This window comes from Dama dama, chromosome 18 (assembly GCF_033118175.1).
Source record: "Dama dama isolate Ldn47 chromosome 18, ASM3311817v1, whole genome shotgun sequence".
Classification (NCBI taxonomy): Eukaryota; Metazoa; Chordata; class Mammalia; order Artiodactyla; family Cervidae; genus Dama; species Dama dama.
In genome coordinates, this window is record NC_083698.1 from 32,658,440 (window position 1) to 32,676,890 (window position 18,451).

Here is an 18,451-nt window from a genome sequence, read left to right on the forward strand (position 1 = left end):
ATTTCATCATGATAACAAAATTAGGTTTACAAGGGAAAAGTCCTACTATCTCCTTTTATAGATTATTAAAGTGAGACAGAATGGATATTTGACTCAACTGAAATCTACCATTTAGTAAGAAACAGTCTGTCTTGCACGGGGGCTCTGGTGTTTGTTCTTCCCATCTCCCTGTATGCACTGGAGAACTATCTTTCGTCTGACAATTCATTCACCCTCAATTTTTCTTCAGGTAATTCTGCCACCTGTTTCCGTGAACAGCTCCTATTGCTAACTTCAACAGTTTAGTCATCAGCATCAGCTGCTGCTCCTATATTCAGACAAGTAAATGTAGAAATACAAGGCCAAAGTGTGATAATGATTGAGTTAGCTCACACGGCACCCTCTTATTGGCCACTACCAATTTGTCCATTAGTGAACATGACATAAAAGGGGTGAATCAAAGTCCTTCCTCATCCGTGGTCACACTGCCACTGGAGAAAGGGTCACTCACTTATGAGGGGCTGCTTTGGGATATGAGAAGCGGAAATTCTCTTCAGCCACTTTTTCCATCATGAAGCCACAGAACACTGAGAAAAAATAAAGCTGACAGTCATGGAGAACAGGGACAAAACAAAGAAAAACAGGCTGAGTAGTATACCAAATCAACCCCTAGTTGCATCATGGACCTTTCTGCTGTTTTATAATTCAAACTTTTTGTGGATAATCTGAGATTCCTCAGTATGTTAACAACAAATTTACCTTTTGGCTGCAGCTTGTACCAGTTAGATTACTGAGTCTTTAAACAAAAAGTACCCTGACTAATCTACTATGTAAAGAGCAAATTATTAGCTTTTAGAGCATCACTTTTATTTCTTCTCTTATCTTCTGATGATTTGAAAAAATTTTAATGACTAATTTTGAGCTAACAATGTGCATCGTTTACTTATCAGAAACTAATTACATTTAAGACAATACCTCTTCATACTTTCAATTAGGTATTATTTCACACTTGACAGTATCAAACTTATCACCTGCCTGCCCCCTCTGTTATGGGATGGCTATCATAACTTTTATTTTGACACACATTATTAATCCCATACGAAGTTTGATTCTGGCACAGTTGGTAGCAGTTTCCTTACACAGCTCAAAGTTCTGCCAATGGGTGACTTTACTATCTCCATTTCCACTTACTGTGATGGGGAAGAACCATCAAATTGCATAGAATGATCTGTTACTGATTGATTTGAGGTTGACAGGCATTTTTATTTGCAGCCCTTTAGGTTTCCAGTATCTTTACAGCTGAGCTAAAGCAAAACTACTGGAACAACAAGACTTGAGAGCCCCATCTGCTTGTTTAATGAACAGTAGAGCCATAGTCCCTGATTCTCTTCTCTACAAAAATCTAAAATATTCTCAGCATTGACAAAAGGAAAAAAAAAGAAAAAAGAATGGAGTGGTTCTATAGCTAAGATGATAGCAGCAGAGACTGTTCTGTTTACAGTTGATTGTGGAATGCACTTGGCTACCCTAAAATCCTGGTGATAGTGTGAAGCTTAGTTGCTCAGTCATGTCTGACTCTTGGCCACCCCATGGACTGTAGCCCACCAGGTTTCCATCCATGGGATTTTCCAGGCAAGGACACTGGAGTGGATTGCCATTTCCTCCTCCAGTAATCTACAGAATCCAGAGCCAAGTTAATCATAGCCCCATATATCGAATCTTTTAAGACATGCTGAGGTCTTCAAGGACCTTGAAAAGTAAATACATACAAGGTTAGGCCCCTCCAGTTTTCCTGGAAACTTGGAGGCTTAAAGAAGGAGCTTATTCCCAGACTGTAAGCATTTAACTTCTTGGAAGTAGATAACTTCTACTATTCTGTCTTTCATTTTCTTTTTAGAGCACTTATTACAGGTTGGGCTTCTCTGGTGGTTCAGATGGTAAAGAATCTGCCTGCAATGTGGGAGACCCGAGTCCAATCCCTGGGTTGGGAAGGTTCCCTGTAGGAGGAAATGGCTACTCACTCTAGTAATCTGGCCTGGAGAATTCCATCGACAGAGGAGCCTGGCAGGGGAGCCTGTCCATGGGGTCACAAAGAGTCGGACACGACTGAGTGACTTTCACTTTCACTTTATTACAGGTTAAGATAATTCTATTATTCTTTCATAGTAATTAGCCAGACAAATGATTAGCGATGTAACTCTCCTGGAATATCAAGAGCCTTAGCAAGCTTGGACTTTTTAAGGAACACTAAAGTATCCAGGAGGGCTTCCCAGGTGCTACAGTGGTAAAGAATCTGCTTGCCGATGCAGGAGACGTGGGTTTGATCCCTGTGTCGGGAAGATCTCCTGGAGGATGAAATGGAACCCACTTCAGTATTCCTGCCTGACAAACCCCATGGAAAAAGGAGCCTTGTGGGCTACAGTCCATGGGGTTGCAGAGTTGGACACAACTGAGCATGCACATATACCAGGCAATAAATTCAGGAAAGCTTTACCTTCCTACAAAGGGAAAAATCAACTTCCTTGTGAGAGACCAGAAAACAAGGAAAGAAGGGGATGAAAATGGGAGAAGTGAAATAAAGGGAGACAGACAAATACTATCTTGTTCTTGGCTTGCTAGATAAATCTTTAATTAGTAATAAAAGTGAGGATTATGAAAACCTAATTCTAACAGTATAGAACAGAAAAGGAAGCCTGAAGACATGCTCATAATGCAATGAGGTGGGAATCACGAACTGAGCCAGAAGTTGCTTTGTGATACCCAAAAATTTGATGGATGAATACAAGTTACAGAGATAAAGAAAACCAGCAGAAATTACGTTTTCTTTATTTTTCTAAGTCTAGAGATATTTCAAATGTTTATGATTGATTGGATCAGAAACGAATCACTATGTCAGAGAAATATTTGATTATTGATGATATCAATATGCATGCTTACAATAAAACTACATTTTAAGCTTGCATCTTTCAGTGTAACAAGAAGACTATTGTACAGTTATCGGGTAAGGGAAAAAAAACATAATATTCAGATTTATTAAGATATGTTTTAGGACAACATTATCTTATTTTTTATTTGACATAGACTAATATACAGGCAGGTAAGTTTTCGATTGAGCTCATGTTTAAAAAAAAATACATTCATCATAGCCCACCATATTTTTTCAAGGGTTAAAATAAGATAGTGAGTTAGTTTTAATTGGCATTTTTATAGTATTTAAATATAAATTTTAAGACCTATGAATGCATTTTACCCTTTTATTTTTGTTCTCCTGACTTAACAAGTGTTTTTGAAAGTAACCAGAACACACAAGGGTTGAACTCTAAATATAGACTAATATTTTAATTAAAAAAGTATATTACTTAAAAGAAAATTAAGCTAAATAAAAGCAGATGGTTATTGAATAGATTATTTTTATAAAAAGTAGTTCTCTTTATCCATGAACATTAATTTTAACATGTATTCTGACTCATATTTGAATATAAGTAGACAATAAAAAAATGCTACTTGGACAATTATCACAAAATATAAAATATTTATGGCTCAAAATTTAGCAAGAAAGAAGAAAAAAATCCAAATAAAAACAGGGTGATCAAGGAATTTTTTATAAAAACCACAATGAAATATGACAAGAACTATATTCTACTGCTACTCAAGTAACAAGAATCAGATTCTAATAATACTTGTAGTGGGGTCACAGTTGTGGCTCAGGGCTGGGCTCTAAATGGACAGGGTGAAATTGTTTAAGGCTTTCCTGAGAGTAGCTGCTGTGGGTTAACAACAGAGATACTAAAGTGAAGAGCAGTACTGAGGACATGAATTCTGGTCCAGCCAGATTGCAGAATCCTCATTATAACCCCCTTAACTCCTCTGAAAACCAATTAATATAAAATCCTTACTATAAAAGTAAGGATTTCCTAGAACACACTCTACAAGATTTTAACAAAGCTTAAAATATGGATTAATAAGGTATTATGAGAGTTAAGACTTGGAGAATGAGTTCTGAGCAGCTTGGGGAATACCTGGAACTTTACACAGATTCATATTAAAAAGTATAAATCTATGGTTACACAAATTCAAAGTGATTAGCTAGCCATCTGAATAAGAATCAGGATGCTCAAAAGAAAACAGAATCCAGAGTCTCTACAATGGCCAGTGTTCAATAACAATACAAATAAATTTGTATTCAATACAAATACAAAGAAAATTTGATACACAGTCAATTACATATAAGTAGTTAATAGAAAATGAAGATGATATGACCCCAAAGTTGAACTTACTAGACAACAGCCAGCCACATATTCTCAATTTTTTCTTTCCTTATTTTAAAATCCATAGTCAATTATTATAATCCTCCCTTGTACATTACCTTAAGTCCCTTGCCCTTCATGGCTTCGTCAAGAAAACTCTGCCATTTGATTTGCTTTGTTTTAATGCAATTGTCACTCAAGCCTGTTTCCATGAAACAATGTGACTGGAGAAAAATACAGAACTGTGATTATTACATCCATGAGACTACTGAAGCTGCTAACAACATTACATTTCTCTAGTCAGTCACTTTCCTCCTTTTCTGGATGACTACTTCTTACCCTCCCTCTCTTCAGGCATTCAACTCTTATTCTGCACTTTATTATTTTAACCAATAAAATAAAAATAGAGGAGAACACCCATACCCTTTCCCATCACACTCACTTGTGAACTGATAACTGCTTTTAAGCACATGTCTGTCTCTGTCTCCTCCAGTGACTAAGGCTGCAGGGCCATCGCACCGTGTGAGCGTCTCCACTTACGAACAAGATCCCATTCACTCAACCTACTTAAGAACAAAATTCCAGAATTCTCTCACATGATCATGTTTTCTCCGCCCATTAGGTTTTCCCATCAGTCCTGAATCACACTCTACTTTGTCTTGACAAAGCATCCCCATTACTTAATGTCTCTCCAGCAATTACTCCATTCTTCTGTTCGCCTTTACAGAAAAATTCTCAAGATAATTACATGTGCTCACTGTATTCAAATTCTTCCTTATTCTCTCATAAATCTCCCTTTATGAGGCTTTTACTGGCATCAAAACATAGATTCTGTTAATGTGTGCTTGCCAAAGACTTTTAAATCCCAAATTTAAAGATGACTTCTCATTCTTCATCTTGTTTGAACTATCACCAGTATTTGAAACAGGAATACATCGCCAGTATTCCTTTGACACTGAAGCACTGCCTTCACTTGATTTCTAAGAGACAATATGCTCTGGTTGTCCTCCTCCTGCTGTCTTCCCTTTAATGGTGGAGAATCCTAGGGCTCCCTATTTGAATATCTCCGCCATTTAACATGCTCTCCCTTTTCTATACCATCCAGACCCTGGCTTAAATGCTTGTATGTTTATATCTATACTCATGGTGAACAATCTCCTTGAAGACTCCAAAGCTGGACATCACCTCTCCCACCTACAATATGTCCCACCTGCAATCTTCCCTAATGCTACAATGTCAACTCTACCTAAAGCCAAAAACTGTGGTGATGTCCTGGTTGACCCTTTCATCTCCCTGATCTAACCTATCAGCAAATAAAATGATTCTGCTTTCAAAATATAGCCAGAATTCACAAATTTCTCGTCACCTCCACTGCTACAATTAAGGCTTAAGCCTTAATGCTTCACTTAATTATTGCTGCATTTCTTAAGTAGCTATGCTGTCTCTAAGCTTGATATATCTTCCTTTTGAAATCAACAGAGTAACAGCCAAGATGAACCTATATAACACAGACCATGCCTAAGCTCTGTTCAAAACCCTCTATTTCTCTCCATTTCACTCAGAGTAACACCCAGTAGCCTTACAATGACCTTCGCAGCAGCAGAGGGTTACCTCTCTGACCTAGTACTCCACTACCCTCACTCACAAATGGTCCACTCCAGCAATTATGCCTTCCTTGGACTTCTCTGGATGGGCCAGACACACTCCCACTCAGGGGTTTCTGCCCCTGCTGTTTTCTCAGACTGCTACCGGATACTCTCCTTCACTCCCTTTGAATGCTGGTATGGATAATACCTCTTCGGTGAGTAATTTTATTAAAACTCTGTGCACCCTTACCCTTTCACTCCTTATTTTTACTTCTCTACTAGCAATTATCACTTCCTGATACACCCCAGTTGTCCCTACAAATCAGTGGGGTATTGGTTCCAGGACTTGACAGGAGTTCCAAAATCCACAAATGCTCAAGTCCCATGGTTGTCCTATCAGATCCTTAGGATTCAAACCTACAGATTCATCAAACCACCAATCAGAAAGTTAGTGCAAAATCTGGCTGGCCGAATCTGTGGTTGAGGAACCTGAGGTTATAGAAGCTTGACTACATACTACTTATTTTCTGGTCTCTATCAAAAATACATGTGTTGTAAACCAGATTGTTTTTCTCATTGTTCTTTGCTGCATTCCACATTTTTCAGTTTCTGGCATATTGCAGGTGCTCAATATTCATTTTTATAATAAATGTTCTGAAAGTTGCATTTCTCTACATGTGATGTTTTTGAAACTTATTTTACAGGGTTTGTTTTTTGGGGGTAATGTTTTCCTCTGAGGTTTCCTTATTACTTCTAAAAACTCTACCATAACAGTTCATAAAAAATTGTTAATTTTGCTCAATTTTTCTCTGGATGGGAGAAAGGAGGAGGGCCCCACAGCAGCCAACAGTAAGAGTCAAAGTACATCTTTTCTTCCCAGGGGACCATTTCATCTCAGGTTTCAGCAGTTCATCCTTAAAGGTGAGTAGATCACCCAGAATGAGAGCTGAGCTGTTCAAAATAATGTCTTATAACTCACAGGTTATCTTTCTGAAATTACTTGCCACTTCAACCCTTTTCTCCCTCATTCTCCATTTTTTAGACTATAACTGGCCTAAAATTCATCACATAAGCAGCTTAATTTACAGAAATTAAGAAAACATCTATTACATTGCTCCTTTAACTCTCCAGTACCTGTTTTCCTGAAATCTGAAATCCCATCTATATTTGGCCCCTCTTCTCTCACACATTTGAAAATGTTCATCTGCAAGTCCATCACTACAGTGTGCTTTTCAGCAGGGACAGAAACAATTTTGCCCTTAAGGGAAAACTGGCAGTATTTGGAGACATTTTGGTTGTCACGTCTGGTATGTACTGCTGTAATTTAGTGGTTTGAGGTTAGGGATGTTGCTAGACATCTTTCTGTAAGTGAAACGGCCTTCCACAACAAAGAATTTCTGGCCCCAAATGTCCATAGTGTCCTGTTTAAAAAACATTCTGTATAGTGAGCATCTAAAAAATGAAAACCATCCAAAGTAATTTTAGTGATAAATCATTTTTAAAACATATGATATATGTCATTTAATAACTAAAGAATTCACCGAGCTAAAAAGTTTCTGTCTATGTTATAAGGTTCTAAGTCAAATACTTTGAAAAAAATAGCACAAGTTATAATAGAGAAGCTCAATAAAATCATGCTCTTGGCAGGAATTCTATTTTAGTTCAGAGTCATTCATATGATTTGTTAGATAAGAACTGTTTTAAAGCAATGAATTACAATGCTTCAAATATATTCATTTTATCATAAAATATCTTCAGCTGAACACTGTGCCCTTTTAAAACTTTTTAGACCCAGGCATTCTTATTCCTAAAATATCATTAACTTGAAGCAGGTCAGACCATGAACACCTACATAACTGGCCTACAAATTTTTCATTCATGAACAATCAGCTGCAATTCTCTTGTTATGGGTTTTTGAAAGGACTGTTTCAGGACCCATAACTTAGATATGATATTGAATCCCTCCTTTTATGAAACACTAGATTTAAAAAAAAATATGTTTATATATTCCCCTTCCAAAAACTTTTCATATCCGTTTCTCTCACAGCAATTTAATCATATTCCTTTTGTAGTTTTCATGGGTAAACAGAAGAGAATGAATCACAATGACTGGTACTAGTTTAGCCCTCTTGTCTGAGGACTAACATATTGGCAATGATTTACTTATTCTACCTGTTCCTCTTCTATTCTACTCCAATTCTGCTCCCCTATTCAGATTCTTTATTGCCTACAAAGTATCTTGTTTAGTACTCTTTGTTGTGCATATTACAGGATAAGGTAACATGCTATATGCAATCATTCATTATTTATTTCTTGCTCTACTTAAATTTATTATTCCAAAATTTATGTTTTGTAATTTCCACATTTCCAGTATAATAATAATAATGATATTTTAGGAAGCATTTCTGTGCCAGACAATGCCTTTATATGCCTTCCATAAACTGCCTATTTTACTTACTATGAGATAGATAAAATGATCAGTCCTCTATGCATAATTTGAGATAAACATATGAAAAAACTGAGAATATTGCCTTACTCTGCCCATTTTTAGACAGTCAATGGCTAAACTGGACTTTGAACCCACATCTAGTTGGACTCAGTATACTTTATATAAGTACCTAATTTTTCTCCCAGCATTAAAAAATCAGAGAATTGATCCAGTATACTCAGAGAAAATATGCTCACTAAAAATCATGTATCTTTTCTCTTTTAACAAAATATTATTAGGTGCTAAAAAAAAAAGCAACTTTGCTTATCATCCCTGTAAGAGTTCAAACATACCTGATAATAACCCTTAGTTCCACTGGTAAATACATCGTCAGATGATCTATTTAAAAGATCCCCATATTTCTGAAAATAACGAATTATGAGTATTGGTTTCCCTTGTTTCTTTTTGTGGATTTAGAGTCCAAGTCACTACAGATCAATGGGACAGAGGAGAAAGCACAGAAATAAACTCACAGATATATGGTCAATTAATCTATGACAAAGGAAGCAAGAATATACAATGGAGAGAAGACAGTTTCTTCAGTAAGTGGTGCTGGGAAACTAGATAGCTACATATAAAGCAATAAAAGTATAACATTCTCTAGCACTGGAAACAAAAATGAATTCAAAATGGACTAAATACCCAAATGTAAAACTGTATATACAAAACTCTTAAAGGAAAACATAGGCAGAACACTCTTTGACATAACTGTAGCAGTATCTTTTGGCTCTACCTCCTAGATTAACAACATTTTAAAAATAAACAAATAGGACCTAATTAAATTTAAATTAAAAAGATTTTGCACAGCAAAGGAAACCATAAACAAGACAAAAAGACACCCCACAGAATAGGAGAAAATATTTGCAAAGGATGTGATTGATGAGATTAATCTCCAAAGTATACAAATTGCTTATACAGCTCAATAAAAAAAGAAAAAATCTAACCCAATCAAAAAATGGCCAGAAGTTCTAAATAGACTTTTTTTTTTTCAAAGAAGACATAGAAATGAACAAAGACACATGAAAAGAGGCTCATTATCACTAATTACTAGAGAAATGCATATCAAAACTACAGTGAGGTATCACTTTACCCCAGTTCAGAATGGCCATCATCAAAAAAATCTACAAATAATAAATGCTGGAGAGGGTGTGGAGACAAGGCAACCGACCTACACTGTTAGTAGAAATTTAAATTGGTATAGCCACTATGGAGAACGGTATGGAGGTTCCTTAAAAAATGAAAATAGAGTTACCTTATAGTCCAGCAATCGATCCTAGGCATATATACAGAGAATACCATACTTCAAAAAGATATGCACCCAATTTCATTACAATAGCCAGGACTTGGAAGCAACCTAAATGTCCATCGACAGATGAATGGATAAAGAAGATGTGGTACATATATACAATGGAATATCACTCAGCCATAAAAAGGATGAAATAATGCCATTTGCAGCGACACAGATGGACCTAGAGATTATCATAGTAAGTGAACGGAATTTAAGTCAGACAGAGAAAGACAATTATCATATGATAACACTAATATGTGAAATCTAAAAAAAGGATACAAATAAACTTATTTATGAAACAGAGACTTTGAAATAAAACCTATGCTTTCAAAGGGGAAAAGCAGAACAGAAGGATAAATTAGGATGTTGGCATTAACATATGCACACAATTATATATAAAATAGATAATCTACACTACTATATATAAAATAGATAGCCACAAGGACTTACTGTATAGCAGAGGACGCTCAAAACTCTGTAGTAACCCATATGGGAAAACACCTGAAAAAGAATGGACACATGTGTGTGCGTAGCTCAATCACTCTGCTGTACAGCTGAAACTAACACAACATTGCAAATCAACTATACTCCAGTATTCATAAAACATTCTTAAAAGCAAATATAGATCTAAAATAAAAAAATAATAGTTTTTTCTTGGGACTATATTGACCAAAGAAGGGAGTCAACATGAATCCCTTCTATGACAAAAGGCAGTGGAAGAGAAATCAAAAGTATTAAGACTAAAATGTCATTATTATTCCTGATAAAAGTTACGAAGGTGATATTTTTCTCCAAGCAAGTAAGTTTACTAATGCTCCTCCACAATGCTGTAACCTGACTCCACAAGATAGATCTTATGCTCTGTAACTAATATATTCATAGTTTATATATACATATATATATGTGTGTGTGTTTGTGCACGTATATATATATATATATATATATATATATATATATATATATATCTTTGGTGAAGGAAATGGCAACCCACTCCAGTACACTTGCCTGGACAATCCCGTGGACGGAGAACCCTGGTAGGCTACAGTCCATGGGGTCGCAAAGAGTTGGACACGACTGAGTGACTTCACTTTCACATATATATCTTAGCTTGTGAAATTCCTGTATGTACTTAACATTAGCAGAAATGCCCTGCAAAATGCCCTTCCCCTCCCACTGATTTTAAAATAAGTAGTAACTGTACAGGCCTCCCAGGTGGCACTAGTGATAAAGAACCTGCCTGCCAATGTAGGAGGTGAAAAGAGATGCTGGTTCAATCCCTGGATCAGAAAGATCCCCTGGAGGAGGGCATGGCAACTCACTCCGGTGTTCCTGCCTGGAGAAACCCCTGGACAGAGGAGCCTGGTGGGTTACAGTCCATAGGGTTGCAAAGAGTTGTCCATGACTGAGGCAACTTAGCACACATGCACCAACACAGTAACTGAACATGCCTCTGGATGATACAGTAATACAATTAGCTAAATAAAAGTAATATAATAACATTTGCTAATAAAATTACAAATGTTATGTCAGCTTAAAAAACATCTCTTGTATCTACTACTTGCAATATGATCTATGCTTTGAAAATACTAGGATGATTAGCAGTTAAGGACTTGTACTAGACAACTTCACATTTATGAGGTGACCATACAGCTGAATCTCTAAATATAAAACATACCGGATGTGTTAAATAATACAATGAGTTATAATTAAAACATAGAAGCTATGGAGAAAAAGGAAAGTGTACTTCTGTCTGTGAAGACTGAATGAAAAGTTAGGTAATGGATGGATTTTAGTGTACCCAATACCAGATTCACAGACAGAGATGACCAGTGGCAGTCCAGGTATAGGGGAAAACTGGGATAGTTTCTGAGATCAGTAAGTACAGTGTCCTATGGGACACATTTAGTCATCAAAGGGTATGAATGGAAGGTGTCTAACTGTCCAACTGTATTCAGACTACTTCCTTTCATTATCTCTTCTCTCTAGCTTTACCAATTTACATGTGTTCCTCAAAAATCCCATGCTGTTTTGTCTCTTCAAGATTTCTTCATTTTCTCTCTGCTTGTTTGTGAATATTTTGAATTTTTTAGAAGTAGCTTTAGTACCATTCCCATCCTCAGAAATACTAGAAGACAATAAAACAAAACTTGGGGGAAGTTTATGACAACTAACATTTTATGTATTTAAAAAAATAATTTCATGTAACATTTTATTCAATCATTTCAACAGTCCATAAAGCAGGCATTTATTTTCTGCACATTTAGAAATATACAACTGCTCTATCTTTGTATAGTGACAGATGATAACCAGACATACTCTGGTGGTCATTTTATAATGTATAGAAATACTGAATCACTCTGTTGTGTACTTGGAACTAACAGTGCTGTTCAGTTCAGTTGCTTAGTGGTGTCTGACTCTTTGCGACCCCATGAATCACAGCACGCCAGGCCTCCCTGTCCATCACCAGCTCCCGGAGTTCACTCAAACTCATGTCCATCGAGTCGGTGATGCCATCCAGCCATCTCATCCTCTGTCGTCCCCTTCTCCTCCTGCCCCCAACCCCAAACAGCATCAGGATCTTTTCAAATGAGTCAGCTCTTCACATGAGGTGGATAAAGTATTGGAGTTTCAGATTCAGCATCAGTCCTTCCAGTGAACAACCAGGACTGATCTCCTTTAGGATGGACTGGTTGGATCTCCTTGCAGTCCAAGGGACTTTCAAGAGGCTTCTCCAACACCACAGTTCAAAAGCATCAATTCTTCAGCACTCAGCTTTCTTCACAGTCTAACTCTCACACCCATACATGATCACTGGAAAAACCATAGCCTTGACTAGACGGACCTTTGTTGGCAAAGTAATGTCTCTGCTTTTTAATACGTTATCTAGGTGGTCATAACTTGCCTTCCAAGGAGTAAACGCCTTTTAATTTCATGGCTGCAATCACCATCTGCAGTGATTTGGGAGCCCCCAAAAATAAAAGTCAGCCACTATTTCCACTGTTTCCCCATCCATTTGCCATGAAGTGATGGGACCAGATGCCATGATCTTAGTTTTCTGAATGTTGATGTTGTAGGTCAATTTAAAAAATATGTAGATACTGGGAGGAAATACATTAAAATGGTAATGACTGTTATCTCTAGGGGGTGAGGATAATGGGTGATTATTAATTTTACTTTATGTTTTTATGTATTTCTAGGTGACTGCAATGAATACGTACTGCTTGCAAAATTAGAGAATAAATGTCATTAAAAAAGGGAATATGAGAAACATAAAACTGAGACTCAAAATTAAATGCAAATGTTACTTTATGAAGTAACTGATAAATTATAGGGGTCATGTTAAACTTAAAGCTCACACAATCTCCCTGTAGGAAAAAAAAATAAAAAATAAATTTCCATTAAAACAAAACTCCAACAGAGCAGTGGCATTTGTCCAAGGTACTTGCTTCTTTTTAATCTCTTGCTGTTATTAACTCACCAAAATTCAAATAGAAAGTCAAGCTATTTCAAATTCAATATCTGAACACTTTTGCATATACTGGGGGAAAATGTGTATGCAAGCCAATTGAACTACAAATTTATTATTCTGAAAAAGAACTGTCTCAATCCTCACATTTAAGATTGGCTGAAATGAACATTACACTTTGAAAATGCTATAACTATGTGGCTAGGCAATATTTTCATGCCCAATGCCAAGAACAGTACATATTTGATGACATTAGACTTGCTACTATTTTAAACCTAGAAACATCAATATATCTAAATCTTTCATAATTCTTACTAAACATACACATTGTGTGTGTGTTAGTAGCTTGTGTGTGTTAGTTGCTTAGTCGTATCCGACTCTTTGCAACCCCATAGACTGTAGCCCATCAGGCCCCTCTGTCCATGGGATTCTCCAGGTAAGAACACGAGTGGGTTGCCATTTTCTTCTCCAAAAGGAACTATAGAAAGAAAGAAAGTGAGGTCGCTCAGTCGTGTCCGACTCTGTGTGACCCCATGGACTGCAGCCTACCAGGCTCCCCCATCCATGGAATTTTCCAGGCAAGGGTACTGGAGTGGGTACCATTTCCTTCTGCAGCTTAGTCGTGTCCAATTCTTTGCGACCCCATGGACTGTAGCCTGCCAGGCTCCTCTGTCCATGGAATTTTCCAGGCAAGAATCCTGGAGTGGGTTGCCATTCCCTTCTCCAAGGGATCTTCCCAACCCATGGGTCAAACTCCCATCTCTGTATTGCAGGCAGATTCTTTACCATCTGAGCCACCAGGGAAGCCCATAACTCTTATTTAAAATGTATTGTAATTACCATCACTAAGTGGTGTTTTTATTTAAAGTCAATCTGCTTTTCTAACCACAAATAGCCACCATTCATTATGGATTTTGCATGTGGAAGACAAATTAAACTTATTTTTGATTTTAAATAAATTCAAGAGGAATATAATATGCTCTTTAATCATCCATTATGATTTTATTGTTTTATTTATATATTGTATTTGAAATTCTTTTTGGAAGCAGATGATGTGTAAATTAATATACAAGTAAACAACGTCATGAAAATCTAGTAGAATCACTGTTAATTGAAAGCTAATTTCTGTAAAAAAGTAAAACATCTGGTAAGTTTTAATAGTGTTAACAAATTATCCCTTCAACCAATATTGGTTGTTATAGTATGTGCCAAGAACCATTTCAGGACAGTTTTTCCTAGACCTTGGATAGAAATCAGGATGGGAGATAAATCTTGATGTTCTCAGATTAGTTCTCAAAGCAATTTCAAATCCTTAAGGACAAGGATCACCAGAAGAAATGTCATTGCTGTAGTGAGAGTGGGCCAGATAACAGACAGTATCATTGTCTAATTTAGTGTATATCAAAGAGGGGGGCTAGTGGTAATGTTGAGTTTTGAGTTGGAAGAGATTCACTATAAATAATCTTTTCTTTGTAGAGATGAGACACACAAGAAACTTACCAAGAGCTAAATGAGTTAAAGCAAAAATATCAAATTATAAGGACAGGACAGTTTCATTCCTCATGAGTATAAATTCATCTGGCTGAATAAATGCCATATGCCAGAAGTTTTGCTAAATGGGTGTTTCTGACAAGACCCTGCCATGATCTATTGTCAAAAATCCCTGGCCTTATGGTAATGGGTACCTTAGCTGTCCTTGTACAGGAGATTTAGAAGGAAGAAATGTAAGGGGGATTATATTTTCCCAAAAACACATGGTGTCCAGGTTGTCATAGAGCAAGTAAGCAGAAATGTTCTCAGTGCTCACTGACAGGCAGAAATATGATACACTTACTTGAGGCTGCTATGGATTTGTGTGGACAGAGATCTTACTTTATGTAGGAGGAGAGACTCAACTAGCAAAATAATTTAAAACCTCACAAGTGATCAGAGTATCATCCTAGAAAATAGCAAGTTTTGAGTCACAGAGAGTTCTACAGGCTGTGATGGATCTGGATTAAACAGTTTTGGTTAGACAGAGATGAGGCATTTGGTAGATATTTTCACAGGCATAGACAACAAGTATGTGATAAGAGTATTTGATATAATTCTCATTACAGCCTAAATATTAATAGCCAAAATCTGTTTAGAAATGGAACTTTGATATAACTACCATGTAACTACTTAAAATTTAAGAATATTTTGGCAAAAAAAAATGTAATTACAACTAATTACTATGCAATTTTCAGTAAAATCAATCCGGAGTAAAATATTTAAATGTTATATATATTACATAAATAAACCTAAATAAAATATACACATATACAATCTGTAATGTTAAATGCTAAAATTTAAAGTCAATACCTCTGGGTGTGTGAAGTTATAAACATTTGATTTTACAATATTTTTTACACCATATTTTAAATTTACCTACTATTAACTGGTACTGATTATTCATAAAATGTCAGTAAATCAATGATTCTATTTCTTACAACAGGCAGAATTCTGTCTTGACAAGGCTTTTTTCTCTCTGTACCTAGTAAATGTCCTAGAAATAAACTGCTTTGTATTTAGTATTTAAATGCTAAACAACTTCAGCCACCATTATAGACTTACCATGGAAAACAGCCTGCATGGAGTAATATACTTTTTTTTTCCAGCAGAGAGACAATTTTTAAGAGTGAAATTATTATCCTAAACTTTGGTATAATCTACAGCCATCAGCAGTTCTCAGGTCAGCAATATCACCTTCCCCTAGGAACCTGCTAGAAAAACAAATTCCCAAACCCAACTCTGATACTGAATCAAAAACACTAAGTGTGGAGCCCAGCAATCTGTGTTTTAACAAACAGTGCAAGAGATTCTAAACTATGTCAAAGTTTGAGAACCACAATCTGCACTACAATACACAAACAAAAGTTTCAGCAGCTTCTACCTGTCTAAATTCACAGAAGGAGACTTCAATATAGTTAACTTAGGTCAGATGCTCCTTGAATGCTAAGGTCTGAACTTTTTTTCTTTTTTCTCCGAAAGCATTCCAAATTAAATAAGATAAATTGCTCTTCTGCTAAATAATTTTGGTCAGAGAGATTATGAATTTTAAAAACTTTGTTTTTTAAAGCTCTCAGCATCAGGGCTTTACTCAACTAACCAAAATCAACCACCAGGAACCAGCCACCATCACCTTAGCAAAGCACTTAAGGCACTATTTAATTAGGAAGCACAGGGAGAAATAGAAGAAGAAATCAAATCCATAAGATTGTCATAGAAAAATCAGAGTACTTAAAATCACGATTAACTCAAACAATTCTCAGACTTATTCATCACACAGCAAAATATAAAATATCTTTTGAGTCATTTCAGACTGTGGGTGAGGATATCAACAGAAAGACACACAAACAAGGTAAAGGGGAAGCTCAACAACATTTAGGATAAATAACTGAGCCTTTTTCTCAGGAAAAATAGCCCACCCCACACCAAAAAAAAAAAAAAAAAAAAAAAACCCAGTAGGAATGAATTCCAAAGGAGTGTTGTTGCTCAACACTTAGTACACATTTACACTGGAAAAATGGTTGGTGATATTCTTGACTTTTTTCTTTTTTATCGCTAAAGGTAAAGAACTTTGTTCTTTCAACACCCAAACCAGAGCAGAGAGACAGTAGTGAACTATAAACGTGGATGGAGTCAGTAATATCCATAGTACATGGAGATGGGGTGGAGGGAGGTTTTTGTGCTGTTGGCAGGAGAGCTAGGCCGTCTTAAGGAACATTCTAGGCTTCTCAGGTTGCCATGAAGGAGTATCGCAAAATACAAGGCCCACCACCTCCCCCTTCTCGTCTTCTACCTACCTTACTGAGAGCCGTTGTGTTTCTGCCGAGGGACAGATTTACAGAGCTCTGTGAGAGTCTCCTCATCTTGCTGGGTTTGGTCAGGTGCAGGAGCCCACGTGTTTTTGCTGATGGCCTCCAACCAGAATCCCCTGCGTCTTTTAAATTCTTTTCACCTGATTTGTTGTTCTTCTGGGGCGAGGCAAACGGATTGAAGTTTCGCTCTCCCTTGTGATGTGGCTGCGGGTCGCACACTGTTTCAAACGGTGACACTTCTCACTCCTAAAAGTCCACCCACCTCCACACGGAGGCCTCGGCTGGCGCCCCCGCGGTGGAGTCTGCAGCAGCGCTCATCGGCGCCGGTCCTGACGCATCCCTGCTCCCCGGCTGCACACCGGCCGCTGAATCCGGCAGTCTCTCGGGACTCCAGCGATGTCGCCATCACCACGTTCATACATCCAGTCTGGTCTCCCCTGACATACTTAGGACAAACCCGTGGAGCCCAGGCCTCTGCCTGAGATTCTCCATCTGCCAGGGTTTTATAAACTGAGCATCAGGAGGTAGGGACTCCTCTTCTCCCAGGGTGACATCTTCCACAAAGGACGCAGAGGGGACACTGATGTTTGCTCGAACTCATATAACTGCTGCTCCCAGCTTCCAGTTGGTCGTGTCCAGGAAGAAGGTGCAGCCAGTTGCGTTGAGCCGGAAGCTTGGCAAAAAATGGGACTTGGAGGTGAGCACGTCCTGGCCCACGGTGCCTACGCGGCGGAACTCCCGCCTCCGCTCGGAGTCCAGGTCCACTTCCACGCCCTCCCGGGCTGCGGCCCTGCCTCACAACTGAGCCTGTGCCCACCGCCCGGTCGACCTGCTGCGGGCCAGCATGGAGACCGGGCTCCTTGGAGGTAGGCCCCTCCTTCTCACCACCTTCGCCAGTAAACTTGCTCAGCCGCGTGCTCTCTCGTTCTTGGCTTCCCGCGAGCCGCCCCCAGCCCCCCAGGCCCTCTGCCTCCGCTGACTCCGCCTCCGCCCCACCACGCCCACTGGAGGCAGGTGAGCGTGAGCCAGGGCATTCAAACAAATCCAAGTGTGCGCGTGGGACAGGTCAAGAGGTCAGATGAAACATCAGAACCACAAGGAGATGCACAGAGCGAACATCTCAGGTGGTCAGTGGCTCAGTCGTGATGCCTGAATACCGTGTATAAAATGCAAAATCCAGAGGTCTGATAAGGCCGTCTTCTACAAAGGTGTGGATGATTCGTGAATTACAAATAGGAACCATGCCCACGTTCTGTGAAGGCCCTTCCAGTTAAGTTCACCTGAAATCCTTTTTTGGAAATTGGCAGAAGCAAGTAATGAATAAATAAATAAAATTTAAATACTAAGTTAAATCAGGTCAACAGAAAAGCCAGAAACTAAAGCAAACTCCAGCAAGTGGCAAAATATGTATAAAAGTCAGGAGTGGCTAGAGTCTTTCTGTCTTTTGGAGACTGCATGCCCCAATATTATAAAGTGCCCTAATTATATCACCATCACCTGGGGCTCCTTGTTCTATATGAAACATATCTTCTTAAAAATAAAACATTTAATGGGG

General features: G+C 37.9%; 1 pseudogene; it reads right to left on the bottom strand.

The window, feature by feature from the left end:
• Nucleotides 1-214: 214 nt before the first annotated feature.
• LOC133073016 (protein ILRUN-like) lies at nucleotides 215-17,930 on the bottom strand (annotated as a pseudogene).
• Nucleotides 17,931-18,451: the final 521 nt, after the last annotated feature.